Source organism: Arvicanthis niloticus, chromosome 15 (assembly GCF_011762505.2).
Source record: "Arvicanthis niloticus isolate mArvNil1 chromosome 15, mArvNil1.pat.X, whole genome shotgun sequence".
NCBI lineage: Eukaryota > Metazoa > Chordata > Mammalia > Rodentia > Muridae > Arvicanthis > Arvicanthis niloticus.
The window spans coordinates 55,634,827-55,648,174 of record NC_047672.1 but is presented as its reverse complement, the minus strand read 5'-3'; positions in this window follow the sequence as shown (position 1 = coordinate 55,648,174).

Sequence of the window (13,348 nt, the reverse complement as noted above, 5' to 3'; positions counted from 1 at the left end):
CACACACTGTTTCTCTGCCACACACTCTCACTTAATTATCAACAACCTGAAGGCAGCTCTCATCAGTGTACTCTCCTGCTCTGTCAGAGCCCGTGATCCCATACCTGTCCCGCTAGAGGAGACAATGAATGATTCACTCATTAGGTCAGTTAGTTCGTATCTATATTTTCCCCTAAGCGGTGGAGATACACTAACTGTTTAGTGCATCTAGGTATTTGTTTTTATAGCTGAAAGGTTTATGAACATAAAAAAATCAACATTTTTTGTCTTTAAAAGAACAGAAAATTAAAACATACCAATATCATCATTTTTGAACAGGAGATTTTCCTTTAGTGAATTTTGGCAACCACTCTGCCCCTTCCTTACTAATTCCTCCATAACTTGTTTGCCCTTTATTTATTTATTTATTTATTTATTTAATGTGGATGCTGGAGATTTGAACTCAGGTTACACCACACTTTACCAACTAAGCCATATCCAGGGCCTCCTCCCCGTTCCTTATGCTTTGAAAACATGTTAGATATTTGAGAATTCTTCTATTCTTCTAGAAAGCATCTGAAACATTAAAGGAAACTTCAGTGGTATCTTAAGTTTCACAACTCATTTTTAAACAATTTTTTTTGTATTCTGTAATTCTACTTATTACTACCATCATTTGCCTGTACTTCCTGCCAATACCTTGGGGATCAAGGCTGTAAAAGTAAAACATTCAAATTCCAAGACCAGGTAAACCTGCCTATTTCAGACCTCTGCTTGTGAGCAGTCATGTGACATTGATGGAGCCACTTATGTCTCCGGAATCACCCCATTATGCCTCACATAAAGTGTAGCAATCAGGACCATAAAAATAGAGAAAATGACTCCTTAACTTGCTTCTCTCTCTCTGGACTTTCATTGTTGCTGGGGCTTTATCCAGATGATTTCTCAGTTTGAAGAACACTGTGTACTACCAGAGACAATTATACATTGCCCCCTCTGATTCACTACATTTTTCAATAGTCATTCTCGCAAGAAGGGGTGCTTCTTGTAAGAATAAAAGGAGAGATATGTTCAATTGAAACTCCAAAGTACTTTTGGTTGTATGGACTAATTCAAAGAATAGTTAAATACTTGAATGTGTAAAATCTGGTGTCCTCTAGTACATTTACGGTACCAAACGACCATAACCACCACCTAGAGCCAGAGTATGTTTAGAATCCAAAAGCAGTCTCACGTCTGTCAAGCAATCATTCTCTATTGTCCTCCATCCTTGGCTTCTGCCCACCATTGGTGGTTTCTATCTATCTCTATGGCTTTATCTGTTCTGGGTATTTCTTGCAAGTATGTCATTAAATATCTCACCATTTGTGTCTAATTTTCATCACTTGGCATGTTTTCAGAAGTTTGGTCCATTGTTCATGCATTTACCTCATTCTCTCCAGTGACTCCATAAAGCTCTCTTTTATGAATGCACAGAATTTAGTTTGGTTTATCCAGGCATCTGTCAACAGACAGGAGTTGTTTCCAACTTTGTCTGTTGTGACTAGACTGTGAACATGGCAACGTTGAAAGAATTAGGACTATTTATGTTGATATCCTCATAGCTTAGGTTATTGATTAATCAAATATCTATTGACTGTGAGGATCTAAATTAATGCTTTGGCAAAGGCATAAAGACAAACTCATAAATACAAACATTCAAACCCTGATTTGCTTCCTGTCCTTTTTGTCCTGTGTAATAACACCCACACCCAAGTCAAAAACGTCATCATATACTCCATATTGAACTGACCACGAGGTCCTCTCGATTCTAACACCTCAAGTATGCCCCATGTGTCCTCCTTGCTCTGCCTCCACCGATGAGCTTTAGGCTAGAACCTCACAATCTCTGGTGTCCTGGTTAGCAATAACTGTCAACTTACCACAGCAGACACTATCTGAAAATGGAATCCAACTGAGAAACTGTATTTATCAGGTTGGTACATGGGCATGTCTGTGAGGGATTCATTGTTAACTAATGTAGGGGGAAGCCAATTTACTGGATGCAACACCATCTCCAAGGAGGTGGTTAGGTACCATATAGGAAAGTGAGGTTGAGTGAGCCAGAAAGTGACTCATCCAGCAAACTTCCTCCATGGTACCTACTTCTTGTTTTGGCTCCACTCCTTGATAAACTGACAGGAAAGTCTAAGCCAAATATACACCCTTTCCTCCCAAAGTTGCTATGGTTGGAGTTTTTGAGGTTGTTATTATTGTTGTTCATTTTGTTCTGTTTTGATCTCAATATAAGAAAAGGAACTAGACTATCTCTCTGTAGGATTATAGTTTCTTACTAAGTAAATGCCCAGTCCCTTACTTACTAAGTAAATACTTCACAAGGAACAAATCATTTTAAGCTGAGCCATTGTTCTAGTGGGAGATCAGTCTACAGTACTAAGAGCAGTGGGCTCTTCCTGCTGCTGCCTTGTTTTTTTCTAAAGCATAAGCCAGGTAGTAACAGATTCCAGCACAAAACCCTCTAGTGATGCTTCAGAGACAAGACATTAAAGGATTCCTGAAGACAAGATGCCATTCCTTATTTCTCTCTATCTCACTAACCACCTGATTTTTCAAATACCCTTTAATTGGGCCTCAACTACTAATTTTAAATATCTATTGTCTCTGATCTCTCAACAAATGTTACCTGAGTGGCGATGATGATATCGAACATGATAGAGCCTACAGACATGGTGGGGAATGAAACAGGCCAAGAAGGTCTAAGCATTACTCAGTGGTGTCAGTGCTGGCACAGATGTAGAGAACTCTTTGTGTGTGGCCCATTCCCTATGAACTAAAGGATGCTGAACAATATCCTGGCTCTTCCCCTAGATGCCAGTTGCACACACTCCTACTCCTAGTCCTTACCATCAAAAATGTCTCCAGATAGTGCCAAAGGCTTCCCATGGATGAAACAAAGTTACCTTAAGCTGAGAGCCACTGTTCTAGTGGGAAATCACTAAAATCTTAGGTCCTAGTTTATGTCCATACAATGGTTATTTAAGTGTGCCTTATGATAATTGTCATCTCCTTCAACGCACATTGTGCCATAACCCTAGAATGTTTTCCTTCTACCTTTTGTAGTCTTTCAAGACTCACTTTTACTATTTCCTCCTTCTAGAAACTTCTTCAACTTCCCCAAACAGAACCAGTTCCTTCTGACTCCTTTTCCATCCTCGTGAATTTCTGAAAGCCTTTCCAATACATTGCTTACTGAACAAATGCAAAGTATCTTTCCTTTCAAAGAAGAATGCATTGTTTTTTCAGTTAGGTAAATGAATTTGTCCCCATTAGTGAATTACCTTCACTTTAAATTTTAGGGAACAAGGGATTTCAGGAAATGCAAATGGAGTTGTGTACTGTTTCTCCCAGTCATGAGAAATTTCACTCCAGTATAGAAGAATTATGAGTCACTCCTGTTGAGGATAATTAGAGAAAAAAGGAAATTGGGTATTGGGAATAAACACATAGAGTGAAGCAGATGGCATGATTATAACAGAAGGGGAGGGTGCCTCTAGACTTTAGGTAATAAGTGGATCAGAGGAAACGTAAACCAGGACCTTAAAATGGCACTCCCACAGCTGGTAGGAAGGAGGAAAGTACTATTTGTGTGAGAAGGGCCTGATGGGATGAACTTTGGGGAGTTACCTGTGGGAGTGAGTACGCAAGAATCAACAATTCCAAATCATGACATTAGAAACACATTTCACATTTCTGGGGATGGAGGACTAGATACTGGCAGGATGTCTTCACATGAATATTGTCTTCAGCAAAACTTAGCAAGTATATGGCCATTTCTTTTAAATGACAGGGAAGAAACACCCAGAGAGATCTGTATTGGGCGAAAAATGGAATGGAAAGTACATGGTCCCACAACCACCGTTAGTAACTGAAGACACGCAGGAAAACAGTGATGCATTTGAGTGTGCTGTCTTGAACATTCTATTGCAAGGAAGAATTATAAGGGTTTGCATCTAATCCCTTCCTAACTATATTTGCCTCCTAAAATCTTAAGTATCTCAAGCTGAAAAAAAAATTTTTTTTTCTTATCCTCACAATTGGAGAAAATCTACCATGCAAGCGACGTTTTCCCGAGATTGGAAATTCTATCTTATCTCTCTGTCTCCACACTCACATCTGCTACACAATAAGACCACCACAGTTGTTTGTTGACCATATGGTTCAAACAAGATGGTAGAGGGGTGGTGCAACAGTCACCCCTTATCTCAGATGGAGATTCTGAGAGATGAGTGGAGACTGGGATCAGGCACAACAGAAACAAACAGCTGCAATAGCAGTTGAAATTAGAAGCAGGCAACACATAGACAATATGCCAGGACTGTCATTTGAGAGGTCCCTGCAAGGGGCCTTAAGATGTTAGCATGTGTGCTGAAACAGAGAGCCCTGGAGAAGTGCCATCAGTGACCCAGGCAGGCAAGTCCACCATCGCCAGGGGCATGAACATGCAGATTATGCTACTGAAGCTTAAGGGATCCCACCTTCTAGGGCAGAAGGAAAGGACTCTGTTAGGAGAGCTGCCACGAGCATGTCTTGGGACCCAGTATCTCACTCTGTCTTGAAGGGACTTTAGCAACATTAAATAAATCTTGTGGTTTTATCATTCATAGGAGACTAAGCACATCATGTCTCTGTGTCTGTGTGTCTCTCTGAGCATGTGTGTGTTTATATGATCTATATGTATGTATGTACGTATGTATGTATATACATACAGACAAATTGGAAGGTGAGTTGTAGAGACTGGGTGCCTCATTTGACTCAGACGAAAACAAGGTCAATGCAATCAACATTGAAAATGCTGGACCTTTGTGCTTTCTAAAGTCATCTACACAAGAACTCGGCCTGATTTCTGTCTGGGCAAGAGTGTCTCTGGATGAACATAAATGGCCACATCGGGGACTCATCAGCACAAGAAACAACTTTGGTGACCATTTTTAGCTTTGCATCTTCCACAATTTTTGGATCTTTTGAGTGCCCTGGAAGGAAATCCCACCACTACCTTTTTAAAGGTTCTGAAGTGCGGTTTTATTCAAGTCTCAACACAGGTCATAGAAACAACAGAATAAAGGCTGTGTCATGTCACCTGGGCTCCTGAGGGCGTCTTGTAGAGTAACTAATGAGTTTGGCATTAACTAGGAGTCTTCCTTGCCTTAACTGATCTACTTAATAAGGAGGGATGGCACCCCAGGTCTGCAGTGTGCAGTAGGGTGATGGACTAGGCCAGAGATAAGTCAAAAGGTAAGAGAAGTTGCTGAGGCTGGCACCAGACTCAATAGCACCAGCTTCAATTGTCCCTCTAATCACTCAACCTGCTTGAAGAGAGAAAGCATTAGACAACCCACTTTCCCATGTAAACACTGAAACCCAAATGATGCCAAACCGGTTTGGAATCAAGAAAAATTTACTAAAATTGTTCTCTTTTCACATTATTGATATTGCTGGTAAGGAACAATTAATAGACTTCTCAGACATTCAGCTTATTGTCTATATAACCGAAGAGAATCAAGAATGGAACCAAGTGGTAAAGGCTTGGGGGGAAAAGAAAACATTATCCAAGAGCAGGAAGTGTAGCTAAGAGGGATGATCATGGTGGCCGTAACTACATGTTTACATATTATTTTATAGCATATTCTATATTTCAGCAGGACTAAAAGAGAAGATTTGAAATGTTTTATATATGAGTGTATACATACAAATGTGTGTGTGTGTGTGTGTGTGTGTGTGTGTGGAGAGAGAGAGAGAGAGAGAGAGAGAGAGAGAGAGAGAGAGAGAGAACAGAATGGTGTCATTCTTCAGGTACCAAACAATTTTTTATTCAATGACACAAGTAGACTAGGCTGGCTGGATGGTGAGCCTCCAGGATATGCCTGCCTCCCTACCTAAGCATAGGGATTACAGACATGTGCTGCCATTCTCCAGATTTTGTATGTGAATTCTGGAGATCAAACTCCATCATTTTTGCAAACATTGTATGGACTGATCTGGCTCCTCATTCCCCTTAGATGTTTATGTTAACTAGCCTAGATTGATCATTCCATAGTAAACACATATGTTAAAGCATATTTTAAGCATCATATGCCATTATAACATATAATGCAGGGCATGCTGGGAAGCTCAGGACCCCAGGCCAACTAAGTACATACCTGTCACAACTTCTGTTTGCCGCCATATCCATATTATTAGATTTTCAAAAAATCTAATATTTTTCAAAATTATTTCAAATAATTTTCAAAAATCCAAAATCTAATTTTTTTAATTTTAGAAACAAAATAAAATGTTTTTTTTTAAAGCAGCAAGTCAGTAGATAAATTCAAAGTGAATACAGCTAGATGAGAAGGTGATTTGAGGAGTTAATAACAGGAGCAGAGAAAAAGAATTGCCTTCTTGACTGGCCTCCCCCACGTTTCTCTTGTACTGCTCCCGTCTACTCCTCATGAAGCTATCGGAGTGATTTGTCTCGATCCAAGTTTAACTGTAAAGCCGTTCTTCAATACCAGCAGTTCTCAACATGGCGCCTGATCATAATCACCTGCTGGATTTGTAAAAGCATAGATTATTGATGACCCAGAATTCCTAATTTGCTCGGTCTGACAGGGGACATGAAAATTCATGTTCTTTAACAAATTCCAAGATGATGCCAATAACACAGGTTCCAGGGACCACACTTGAAGAATTGCAGTGGCGGAGAAAGGCTTTATCTTTCACGGGACTCATTTTTCTCTTTATAAAAGAATAGGTATTCAAGTTGCTGCAAAGGTTAAACATTTCCAAGCATCCTTTGTAAATGTTCAGTGTTGTTTTAACTTAAAGGAAAAAGCCAGAAACTACAATAAGAGGTCAGCAGATCTACCATGAACTGGCTAGTCTCAGTCCTCTCCTGATTCCTCATTATAAAATGTATCAGTTATTGAATGACATTTATTAAACGACTGCCACATTACAGACCCTTGTTAGAAATATGGCAGAGGTAAATCTTGACTTCATATACTGCACCTACAAGGATTTGGAAGATGTTTGAGTTATCCTTCAAGCATCTGTTCCTCATACATTTTTCTTAACAAAATAAAAGGTCTACAGAATATTAGAAAATAGCTAGATTCTACTTTTTCAGTGTACTAGGTTTATTGGCCCTCTGTTAATCATTGTTTTAATGTGTGAATTAAATAGTGAAGACAAAATTACTGACACAAAACAGCTAGTCTGTAGATCTAACTCCTTCTCCAGTTGTGTGGTACCAAGACATTTTCATTATTGGGTAAATGTTAGTAGAGTATCTTTAACTTAGTAGGCACTTTGCTAGATCTAAGAGTAGATGAATGAATTAAATGGGCAGTTTCTATGCAGCAAATGGAGCCAAACAAGAAACAATTTATTCTTTCAATCAATCAATCAATCAATCAGGCTTGTGATAGACAGTAAGTATTAAATATTAGAGGAATGAAGAATCTTAGAAATAAGAAGAGTTCTGGGGAGTTTGCCCATGGTGGCATATCAAGGACACCTTAAGGAAGTTTCCTTCACCCATATAAGACACAGTATTTTTTTCTTCTAAAATTATAAATAACAAAACATGCTACACCAAGATTTAGATAATGATTGTTGATGATTTGAGATAACTTAACATTTGCCACAGTATACTACTTGGTCTACAATATAAGAGGTAGTTGCTGCTGTCCATTAATTAATTGGAATTTTTAGATTTTAACAAGTTTATTGGTGCTATTGTTAATTTAATTTGCTAGTTATTTTCAATGAAGTATGACTATGTCGATATGAAATGTGTGACAGCACATAAAATTAAATCTTTATAATTCTTTTTCTATATGTCAGGTAGTAACCTCGGAATATATACCTTTACTCAACTTCATGCCTAAATCAATTAGTTATTAACATCTAAATTCTTTCTTGAAACTGCAATAAAATTCTCTTTTCTCCCCTCCCCCCCCCCAGCCACTTGAAAAGAATTTTAAAATTAAGAGTCTGGAAATCAAACCAACCAAAGTTCTTATAAGTCAGAGAGGGCATCCAGAATGCATTAGCCTTCTGGGACTCTCCAGTTGAAGAATGGCTAAGGAACTGGCTAAAGAAAAGCATTCAGTATCTTTTCAAAAAAAAGAGGTGGGCTTAATTGAAAGCTGAAATTTGTGAGGCCCAGTACATCCCTCTTGAGTTATGGAGCTGAATATAGTCAATAACGAGATACTGCAAGACAACTATCTCCGCACCATCAGTACCAAGCACTCGTAAAGAAAAGAGGAGTGTCTATTCCGGATTTCTAAGCTTGAAAAATGGAGCGCTGCAGATGAAACCGGAATTTGTAAGAGGTGAGATAAATTTCCTGTCTATTCATTTGGAAGCGACTTTGTGAGAAACACTTGATTATTCATTCAGTACCAACTTGGAAAAAGAATCCATATGCACTTAAATGTCCCTTGCCTCGATACCAGAAAGCAAATGAGATTATGTGTGGAAGCCCAAGGTTCCCCTGGAAGACTTTAAAGTGGGGTTTAGCATCGGAATTACATGGCTACTCCAGATGATATTATTCTATGTGAGGATAATCCCCTTGCATAATGATTCATTGAACTACACCTTAATTTTTTAAACTACACCTGGCTCCTTCCAGCCATTAGTGTGACTAAAATTCTGTAGCACATGGTTCATTGCCTCACCTCTCTCATTCACTTTCTGTCCTGAATTCCACTCCAGGAATGCTCCTTCACCAATAGCCTGCACGACAATGTGTATACTTTCTTAACCTTGATTCAGCCTCTCAGACAAATATGACACTTTTCAGCACCATGAAACTTCTGCTTGTATCCTCTCCAAACCTGTGCCCTCTTCCCTCCTTTCCTTAGATGCTGGAGCTTGTCAGCAATTTTGTTTGTTTGTTTTAGTTGAGTTTTTTTTCCTATTATTCTCCTATTCCAATACACAAATGCAATCTACAGGATTTCACGCTGTGATATCAGAAATAAAGTGGGCTCCTTTACCTATACATCAGAACCAACATGAAGGGCATACTCCAGACAGGTGCATCGGTGAGCCCTGTCTATTTGCTGGCTGAGTCTGTATATGAACTCCTTGTCTTCTTTCTTATCATAACCACCCTCCCCTCAAGTGTTCTCCATTAAATGGACTCTAGCTCTGGCCAGTTGCTAAGCCAGAAACCCAGTGGGTGCTGCTCCTGACACCCTCCTCCCTGCTCAGTTTCCACAGTCAGAGATCAGAGGAGTTTTCTTCCACCTCTAAAGTCTTCCTGCAGCTCAGTATCTGCTCTCAATTCTCACAGAGCTACCTCCACCTGGCTCCTCCAATTTCCTTTGAATTACTCCTCACTGGTTTCCCATCTCTGCTGGGCCCTCCAAATCATTCTTCCAGCATGTGGCCAAAGCACTTGTTTTTAAAACATCCTTTGATGGCATACTTTCTCCACTCCAAATCAACCATCCGTACACCGTCTCAAGGCTTAGAAAAACGTGACCACCAGAATACTGCTTAGAGATCCGTTTTAATATGGCCTCTATTAAACCTACCATTATTATTTTTTTTTTTTAGCTCTAACTGCTTCTTCTCTTTGTCACACCCTTTGCCTTCACAATTTAGTCAAAATAAAGTGTCTCAGACTGACAATGTTTCTAGAGCTTCTGAGGGCTTTTTTATTGTTGTTTTGTTTTGTGGGTTTTTGTTGTTGTTGTTGTTGTTGTTGTTGTTGTTGTTTTTAAGTAGAGTCTTGCTATATATCCCAGGCTGGCCTTGAACTTGAGATGCTCCTGCCTAAGCCTTCTAAGAGCTAAGATTATAGGAATTAACTACCATACTGGTTCTCTACCCTACTTATAAAGTCTTTATATGGAGGCTTGAATAAGATGTTGCAGACCCTGTTGAGAAGCCTGACTTGATTCTGCCGCCTAAATCTAGACCTCCCATAAACTCAGAACGATTCACTGCACTTCTGTCTCTCCTCCACAGACTGTAAGTCCCCAGAAGGCAGTGCTTTGTCATCCATTCCTAGTTGTCCCAGCTGCACAACACCTAACACAGTCCTAGACAGTGCTTGTGTGAATGTGGCTCCAGTCTACTTAGACATTCAGGGTAAACAGAATGTCCTGTTTGACATGCTATGCACCAGGAACCGCCAGGCCTTCCAAAGAAATATAATAGCAGAAGGAAGGTAGCCATCAAACCTGCTCTGCTTCCACCAGTTGCTGAAAGCTCAGGAGAGCTTCTATTCTTTCCTCTGAAAATGGTGCAGGGATACGAATGAACAAACGCAGGAGTCAGACATCTAGCAGTAAAGTCCCTGAAGGCTTTGATTATTCCCTGATCTTCCCTCTCTTTTCCCACATCCCATCTGTACCAGCACAGTCAGGTCGGTTCATGGTTTGTTTCTGTTCTTCTAGTTCCCTCAGCCTTGCTTCCAATCCTCAAAGACAACAACAAACAACTAACTAAAAACATGTTGTTTTATCACATAAAATATTTAGCCAATATCCAGAGGCAAGTATTAGAGAATGTTACAGAGTGCTTGTCTTCAGTATGTGATAGAAAGACTGTCCAAAGTATCCACAAATGGCTGATATTCCACCCCCCCCACTCTGTCTCTGTGTGTGTCTGTCACATACACACACACACACACACACACACACATACACACGAGGGAGGACAGAGATACAGAAAGAGACAGAAAGACAGAGAGACAGAGAGAGACAAACAGAAACAGACAGAGGAAGAAGGTAAGGGGAGAGAGAGACAGAAATACAGTGAAAGACAGAAAGAGACAGAGAGACAAACAGGGAAGGGGTGAGAAAAGAAGAAGAAAGAGAGGAGACTGAGACACAGAAAGAGACAGAAAGACAAAGACAAAAGAGAGAGCAACAGACAGAGAAAACAAGGAGAGAGGCCACAAAGAACAGAAAGAGACAGAGAGACAGACAGAGGGGTGGATGAGAAGAGAGGAAGAGAGAGAGAAAGGAGACAAGACAGACACACAGAGACAGACAAAGACAGGCAGAAGGAGGAACAAGTCAGAGAGAGGGAGAGAGAGAGAAAGAGAGGGAGGAAGGGAGAGAAGGCTCTTCCCTTGCCCTCACTGTTCTGTCTAGGGCTTTCCACCAAGTGCTGACTCTGCCGGCTGCAAACCCTGCCACATCAGCAGGGAGGGAGCCCTGCAGCATTTGGTATTTGCATCAGTTTCCTGGAATGCTTTACAAGTTATCAGTTCACACTTTGGCCCAGGGTAGAGAGGTTTATGTACTTGTGTTTGAAACTTAGTTTCTCTAATTCTCAAAAGTCAACCAAGTAGATTTGTCTTTCTTTCTTTCACTTTATTTTTTTCTAAAAAGGAAAATATCTCACTTTCAAAGGCTGTTCTAGGCTTGAGACTATTTTGACAATCATAGAAAGCCACTGAGCAAAGTGGGGTGTTTAGGGTGTTGAGTAGATTGCAAAGTAAGAGATTTGGCTAAGTTGTCCCCATGGAGTTACCCAGTAACTGCCCTGAGGGACATTTAGGGGGTTTCTTTCATAAGTCTGTTTTCTTACCTACCTTTTGTTCAGAATTAATACCTGACTCTCAGGAACCTAAGACAAAGACACAAATGACAGTCTCTAAAGGAGAGTCAGCACATTGGCAGAAATGGTCACTTGTGCTTCTGATTAATGTAAAAAAAAAAAAAAGAATAAAGAAAGAATCAGATGCGTAGTCTTGAAACTTTTTTCTTTGCTCCATACTTTTTCAAAAACCTTTCCTTCCACATTATTTGCCCCCCCGCCCCCCCCCCCCAAAAAAAGATTTCTCATCTAGCCTTGCAGAGACTTAGTGTCAGGGTGAGGAGAATACCAAGCCTCCCCACTCAGAGGAGAAGGGGGGATGGGGGGAGGGTTGTGGGAGGGGCTGATCAGGACAGGGGCAGTGAGTGGGATTTAAAGTGAATAAGTAAATAAATAAATAAATAAATAAATAAATAAATAAAAATTAAATTTTAAAAAAATGCTTCCTAACTTGTCTTTCAGATCAGTGTTTCTAACGGGATTAGAATAACTTTATTGAAGTGTTTATTCTCTTCTACTTCTAGAATTTTTTTTTCTTTTAAATTTAGAAAGAGAAGCCAGTTAGCAATATCCAGTCCCTTTTGCTTATAGCAGCTGCTGATGGAACTAACCTACTCATACAGAAATTCTTCCTCACCAGGAAGCAGAAAGGAGAGGGGAGAACGGAGAATATTCCCAAGGAGTTTATCCATTCCTGCTTCATGAACATAAAATTGGTCTAATGACGCTGCGCTATGACTTTGGAGACAGAATGAGACTCTGAATAGGTTTCTGCAGCCTCATGAGGGATGTTTAGCAGGCCAAAAGGAGCCTGGGGCCCCGGGGAACATTCCAAGAAGCTTTAGGAAAAAGTACTCAGTATGTCTGTGCCACCATCCTGGACAGCCAAAGTCTCCTACAGAAATGCCTCAGAGTCAAAGTCTCATCCCAAGGTGTGTGTGTGGCGGGGGGGGGGGGAGTAGAGCCCTGTATGAAGGCAAAGGGTGGGGAGGGGAGCGTGGGGAGAGGTTGCATCTGTTCTGGAAGGAACAGCTTGGGATGTTAGGGAAGAGGTTGTGTATGCCCTAGGTGCCAAATAAAAAGTTTTAGCAATCATTCCCACATTTTCTCCTAAGCAGGATGATGAGAAGTGTGAGGAGGAAGTCAGAGGTGCTTAGCAGTGCCTGTGAAAGGGGTCATGAAAAGGCGAGGAGGCTGGGTATTCACGGATCTGTTATCTGGTCCAGGCTCAGCATCTGGGTCTGGCTGGTAATCCTGCCGGGGGTCTGTGCATGGGGCTGGAAATGGGACGTAACCAAAGTAAATGTAATGATGCAAAGTTTGTTCCTTGGTGCCTGCTCCATCCGAGGAGAGAGAGAGAGAGAGAGAGAGAGAGAGAGAGAGAGAGAGAGAGAGAGAGAGAGAGAGAGAGAGAGAGAGAATGGGCACACAAGCTCCAAAGCTGGAGAAATTAAGGGGGTAGGGTGGAGCCAACTTGGGAGGGCAGCTCTAGAGCTCGCCACGCTGTCACCCTCCATCTCTCATACCCCAGCCCCCTCCAGCCTGCAGTTGGTCTGCAGGGCACAAAGTGAAGCAGGACTGGACAGCTCCTGCCTTTTCATCTTCGTCCACCAGGTCCCTCAACACCTGCCCAGCTGCCGGGAGATCTGTAAAGTGCCCACGTAGGTGTCCTAAAGTGGTTCCAAACTTGGCAAGGGCGAGAGAGGGCGGGTGGCTGGGGAGGGCGGAGGTATGCAGACAGGGAGTCAGAGTTTCCCCTCGA